Source organism: Agelaius phoeniceus, assembly GCF_051311805.1.
Source record: "Agelaius phoeniceus isolate bAgePho1 chromosome W unlocalized genomic scaffold, bAgePho1.hap1 SUPER_W_unloc_1, whole genome shotgun sequence".
In the NCBI taxonomy this organism is placed as follows: domain Eukaryota; kingdom Metazoa; phylum Chordata; class Aves; order Passeriformes; family Icteridae; genus Agelaius; species Agelaius phoeniceus.
The window spans coordinates 10,389,002-10,396,149 of record NW_027509866.1 but is presented as its reverse complement, the minus strand read 5'-3'; positions in this window follow the sequence as shown (position 1 = coordinate 10,396,149).

Here is a 7,148-nt window from a genome sequence, read left to right as displayed (position 1 = left end):
TTTGGGACACTCTGGGACACCCATGGGGGACCCTGAAGGGACAACCTGGGGTGGCTCTGGACATCTGTGGGACACCTGAAGGGGACACCCTGGGACATCCATGGGACACCCTGGGGTGGCTTTGGGACATCCGTGGGACACCCTGGGACACCCATGGGACACTCAGGGACATCCATGGGACACCCTGGGACATCCTGGGACACCCTGGAGGGGACACCCTGGGGTGGCTCTGGGACACCCTGAGGAGTCCTGGGGTGGCTTTGGGACATCCATGGGACATCCTTGGGACACCCTGGGACACCCTAAAGGATCCTGGGGGGTCTGGAGTGGACAAAGTGGGACACCCTGGGGTGGCTTTGGGGTGTCCTGGATCTTCTGTGGGGCGGCCTGGATGGTCCTGGGACACCCTGGGACATCCATGGGACACCCTGGGGTGGCTTTGGGACATCCTTGGGGCATCCTTGGGACACCTTGGGACATCTGTGGGACACCCTGGGGTGGCTCTGGGACATCCTTGGGACACCCTGAAAGGGACACCCAGGGGTGGCTCTGGGGTGTCCTGGATCTTCTGTGGGGTGGCTTTGGGTGGTCCTGGAACACCCTGGGACATCCGTGGGACACCCTGGGGTGGCTTTGGGTGGTCTTGGGACACCCATGGGACACTCAGGGACATCTCTGGGACATCCATGGGGTGGCTTTGGGACATCTGTGGGACACCCTGGGACATCCTGAGGTGTCTGGGGTGGCCTTGGGACATCCTGGGTGGCTCTGGGACATCTGTGGGACACCCATGGGACACCCTGGGGTGGCTTTGGGACATCCTGGGACACCCTGGGACATCCATGGGGTCACTTTGGGACATCTGTGGGACACCCTGAGGTGTCTGGGGTGGCTCTGGGACACCCTGGGGTGGCCTTGGGACATCCATGGGACACCCTGGGACATCCATGGGGCAATGTGGGACATCCATGGGACACCCTGGGGTGGCTCTGGGACATCCATGGGACACCCTGGGACATCCATGGGGCAATGTGGGACATCCTTGGGACACCCTGGGGTGGCTTTGGGACATCCATGGGACACCCTGGGACACCCATGGGACACTCAGGGACACCCATGGGACATCCATGGGACACCCTAAAGGATCCTGGGGGGCCTGGGGTGGCTCTGGGGACACCCTGGGGTGGCTCTGGGACATCCTTGGGGCATCCTTGGGACACCCTGGGGTGGCTCTGGGACACCCATGGGACACCCTGGGACATCCGTGGGACACCCTGGGGTGGCTTTGGGACACCCTGGAGGGGACACTCTGGGACACCCATGGGACACCTGAAGGGGACACCAAGGGGTGGCTCTGGGACATCCAGGGGACACCTGGGGACACCCTGGGACACCCTGGGACATCCTTGGGACACCCTGGGGTGGCTTTGGGACACCCTGGGACATCCCTGGGACACCCTAAAGGATCCTGGGGGGCCTGGGGTGGCTCTGGGGACACCCTGGGGTGGCTTTGGGGTGTCCTGGAGCTTCTGTGGGGTGGCCTGGATGGTCCTGGGACACCCTGGGACATCTGTGGGACACCCTGGGGTGGCTTTGGGACATCTGTGGGACATCCAGGGGTCACCCTGAAAGGTCCTGGGGTCCCCTTGGGTCCCTTTGGGTCCCACTGGGGCCGTTTTGGGGCCATTTTGGATTTTTTTGGATTTTTTTGTGTCTCCCCTTCCCCCCCCCCCGTCCCCCATTAAAGAATTTCCAGGCAATTCTGAGTGACCAAAATGAGTGACCACAGAGTGACCAATGAGTGACCACAGAGTGACCAATGAGTGACCAATGAGTGACCACTGAGTGACCAATGAGTGACCAATGAGTGACCAATGAGTGACCACAGAGTGACCAATGAGTGACCAGAGAGTGACCAATGAGTGACCAATGAGTGACCAATGAGTGACGACAGAGTGACCAATGAGTGACCAATGAGTGACCACAGAGTGACCACAGAGTGACCAATGAGTGACCACAGAATGACCACAGAGTGACCACAGAGTGACCAATGAGTGACCACAGAGTGACCAATGAGTGACCAATGAGTGACCACAGAGTGACCAATGAGTGACCACAGAGTGACCAATGAGTGACCAATGAGTGACCACAGAGTGACCACAGAGTGACCAATGAGTGACCAATGAGTGACCACAGAGTGACCACAGAGTGACCACAGAGTGACCACAGAGTGACCAATGAGTGACCACAGAGTGACCAATGAGTGACCACAGAGTGACCAATGAGTGACCAATGAGTGACCAATGAGTGACCACAGAGTGACCACAGAGTGACCAATGAGTGACCAATGAGTGACCAATGAGTGACCAATGAGTGACCACAGAGTGACCAATGAGTGACCAATGAGTGACCAATGAGTGACCAATGAGTGACCACAGAGTGACCAATGAGTGACCATAGAGTGACCATGGAGTGACCAATGAGTGACCACAGAGTGACCAATGAGTGACCACTGAGTGACCACTGAGTGACCAATGAGTGACCAGAGAGTGACCAATGAGTGACCACAGAGTGACCACAGAGTGACCACTGAGTGACCAATGAGTGACCAGAGAGTGACCACAGAGTGACCAATGAGTGACCAATGAGTGACCAATGAGTGACCAATGAGTGACCAATGAGTGACCAGAGAGTGACCAATGAGTGACCAATGAGTGACCACAGAGTGACCAATGAGTGACCAATGAGTGACCAATGAGTGACCACAGAGTGACCAATGAGTGACCACAGAGTGACCAATGAGTGACCAATGAGTGACCATTGAGTGACCAATGAGTGACCACAGAGTGACCAATGAGTGACCAATGAGTGACCAATGAGTGACCAATGAGTGACCACAGAGTGACCAATGAGTGACCAATGAGTGACCAATGAGTGACCAATGAGTGACCAATGAGTGACCACAGAGTGACCACAGAGTGACCAATGAGTGACCAATGAGTGACCAATGAGTGACCAGAGAGTGACCAATGAGTGACCACTGAGTGACCAGAGAGTGACCAATGAGTGACCAATGAGTGACCACAGAGTGACCAATGAGTGACCACAGAGTGACCAATGAGTGACCAATGAGTGACCACAGAGTGACCAATGAGTGACCACAGAGTGACCAATGAGTGACCAATGAGTGACCATTGAGTGACCAATGAGTGACCACAGAGTGACCAATGAGTGACCATTGAGTGACCAATGAGTGACCAATGAGTGACCAATGAGTGGCCACTGATTAATAAATAAAATAATAAGGGAATATTAAAATAAATCACATTAATAATAAAATACTAATTTTTTTTTAAAAATATGGAAAATTCTGAATTAAGAAAAAATTTAATATCAAATAAAATTGCAAAGAATTGGAAAAATCCAAATTAATAATATTGGGAAATGAATAAAAAATCGGAATTAATGAAAAAAATCCAAAGAAAAGTAAAATTCTGAAGAAATGGAAAAGTTTTTAAAAAATTTAAATAATGGAAAAAAATCGAATAAATAAAAATTCGCAATAAATAAAAAAATTCTGAATAAAAAATTGCAAATAAATAAAAAAATTCGGAATAAATTTTTGAAAAATTCTGAATAAATAAAAAAATTCTGAATAAATAAAAAAATTCTGAATAAATTTTAAAAAAATTCCGAATAAATAAAAAATTCCGAATAAAAAATTGCAAATAAATAAAAAAATTCCAAATAAAAAATTGCAAATAAATACAAAATTCCGAATAAAAAATTCCAAACAAAGAAAAAAATTTCGAATAAAAAATCGTAAATAAATAAAAAATTCTGAATAAATTTTTAAAAAATTCCAAATAATTAAAAAATTCCGAATAAAAAATTGCAATAAATAAAAAAATTCTGAATAAATTTTTGAAAAATTCCAAATAAATCAAAAATTCCAAAAAAAAAAAAAAAATTCGGAATAGATTTTTTAAAAATTCCGAATAAATAAAAAATTTCGAATTAAAAATTGCAAATAAATAAAAAATTCAAAAAAAATTCCAAATAAATAACAAAATTCTGAATAAATCAAAAATTCCAAATAAATAAAAAAATTCGGAATAAATTTTTTAAAAATTCCGAATAAATCAAAAATTCAAATTAAAAAAATGCAAATAAATAAAAAATTGCAAATAAATTAAAAAAATCAAAATAAAAAATTCCAAATAAATAAAAAAAATCGGAATAAATTTTTTAAAAATTCCAAATTAATAAAAAATTCCAAATAAAAAATTCGGAATAAATAAAAAATTCCAAATGAAAAATTCCAAATTAATAAAAAGTTTCAAATAAATAAAAAAATTCTGAATAAATTTTTGAAAAAATTCCGAATGAATCAAAAATTCCGAATAAATAAAAAAATTCTGAGTAAATTTTTTTAAAAATTCCGAATAAATAAAAATTTCCGAATAAAAAATTGCAAATAAATAAAAAAATTCCAAATAAAAAATTGCAAATAAATACAAAATTCCGAATAAAAAATTCCAAACAAAGAAAAAAATTTCGAATAAAAAATTGCAAATAAATAAAAAATTCTGAATAAATTTTTTAAAAATTCCAAATAATTAAAAAATTCCGAATAAAAAATTGCAATAAATAAAAAAATTAGGAATAAAATTTAAAAAAAATCAGAATAAATAAAAAATTCCGATTAAAAAATTGCAAATAAATAAAAAAATTTGGAATAAATTTAAAAAAATCCCAAATTAATAAAGAATTCCAAATAAAAAATTCCAAAGAAATAAAAAAAATTCTGAATAAATTTTTGAAAAATTCCAAATTAATAAAACCTTCCAAATAAATAAAAAATTCTGAATAAATAAAAAATTCCATATAAATAAAAAAATTCGGAATAATTTTTTTAAAAAATCTGAATAAACAAAAAATTCCAAATAAAAAATTCTGAATAAATAAAAATTTCCAAATAAATAAAAAAATCATGAAAAAATTTTTAAATAAAAAATTCCAAAAAAATTGCAAATAAATAAAATATTCGGAATAAAATTAAAAAAATTCAGAACAAATAAAAAATTCAAATTAAAAAATTCCGAATAAAAAAATTCTGAATAATTTTTTAAAAAATTCGGAATAAATTAAAAATTCTGAATAAATAAAAATTTCCAAATAAATAAAAAAATTTGGAATAAAATTTTAAAAATTCCGAATAAATAAAAAACTCCCAATAAATTTAAAAAACCCCAAAAATGGAAAATCCGGGTGGATCCGGGGTGGGCGCGGCTGCAGGGGAGGAAACGGATTTGGGGTAAAAAAAGGAAATTTTGGGGTTAAAAAATGGAAATTTGGGGTAAAAAATGGAAATTTGGGGTCACAAAAAGGAAATTTGGGGTCAAAAAAGGAAATTTGGGGTCAAAAAAGGAAATTTGGGGTCAAAGGGGGAAGGAGAAATCCAAGAAATGCGAGAAGAGCTGAAAAGATCAGGAGAAAAACCCCAAAATGCCAAAGGAACCCCAAAAACCCCCGAAAAACCCCAAAATCCGTGAGGAGAACCCAAAAATCCCGAGGAGACCCCAAAATTCCACCAGGAGACCCCAAAAATCAGGAGAGGAACCCAAAAATCCCCAGGAGACCCCAAAAATCCCACAAGAACCCCAAAAAACCCCAAAATCCGTGAGGAGACCCCAAAAATCCGTGAGGAGACCCCAAAAATCCTGAGGAGACCCCAAAAATCCCAAAATCAGTGAGGAGACCCCAAAAATCCCCAAAAACCTCAAAAATCCTGAGGAGACCCCAAATTCCCACGGGAACCCAAAAAACCCCAAAAATCTTGAGGAGAAACCAAAAATCCCCCGGGAACCCCAAAAACCTCCAAGAGACCCCAAAAAAACCCCAAATCTGTGAGGAGACCCCAAAAATCCCAAAAAACCCCAAAAATCTCCAGGAGACCCCAAAAATCCCAAAAAACCCCAAAAATCCCCAGGAGACCCAAAAAATCCCAAAAGTCCTGAGGAGACCCCAAAAATCACACGGGAACCCCAAAAAAACCCCAAAATTCCACAAGGAGACCCCAAAAAGCCGGAGAGGAACCCAAAAAATCCCGAGGAGACCCCAAAAATCCTGAGGACAACCCAAAAGTCCCATGGGAACCCCAAAAACCCCAAAATCCAGGAGGAGACCCCAAAATTCAACCAGGAGACCCCAAAAATCCCAAAAAACCCCAAAAATATCGAGGAGACCCCGAAAATCCTGAGGAGACCCCAAAAAACCTTCAGGAGACCCCAAAAATCCCAAAAATCCCCAAAAATCCCATGGGAACCCCAAAAAACCCCAAAAGTCGCCAGGAGACCCCAAAAATATTCAGGAGACCCCAAAAATCCCAAAAAAACCCCAAAAATCCCCAGGAGAACCCAAAAATCCCCAGGAGACCCCAAAAATCCCACGGGAACCCCAAAAAAACCCCAAAATCCAGGAGGAGACCCCAAAAAACCTTGAGGAGACCCCAAAAACCTCCTGGAGTGACCCCAAAATGGGGGGAGAAAAGGGAAACCACGAAAAAATCCCAAAACCCCACGAGAAGAACCCAAAAATCCCGAGGAGACCCCAAAAATCCCAAAAAACCCCAAAAATCCCCAGGAGAACCCGAAAATCCCACGGGAACCCCAAAAAACCCCAAAATCCAGGAGAAGACCCCAAAAACCCCGAGGAGACCCCAAAATTCCCAAAAACCCCCAAAATGTCGAGGAGACCCCAAAAAACCTTGAGGAGACCCCAAAAATCCCAAAAAAACCCCAAAATCTCCAGGAGAACCCAAAAATCCTGAGGAGACCCCAAAAATCCCACGGGAACCCCAAAAAAACCCAAAATCCGTTAGGAGACCCCAAAAGAGCCCAAGGAGACCCCAAAAATCCTGAGGAGACCCCAAAAAACCCCAAAATTCGTGAGGAGACCCCAAAAAACCTTGAGGAGACCCCAAAAATCCCAAAAAACCCCAAAAATCCTTGAAGAGACCCCAAAAATCCCCAGGAGACCCCAAAAATGCTGAGGAGACCCCAAATTCCCACGGGAACCCCAAAAAAGCCCAAAATCCAGGAGGAGACCCCAAAAATCCCAAAAAACCCCAAAAATCCCCAGGAGAC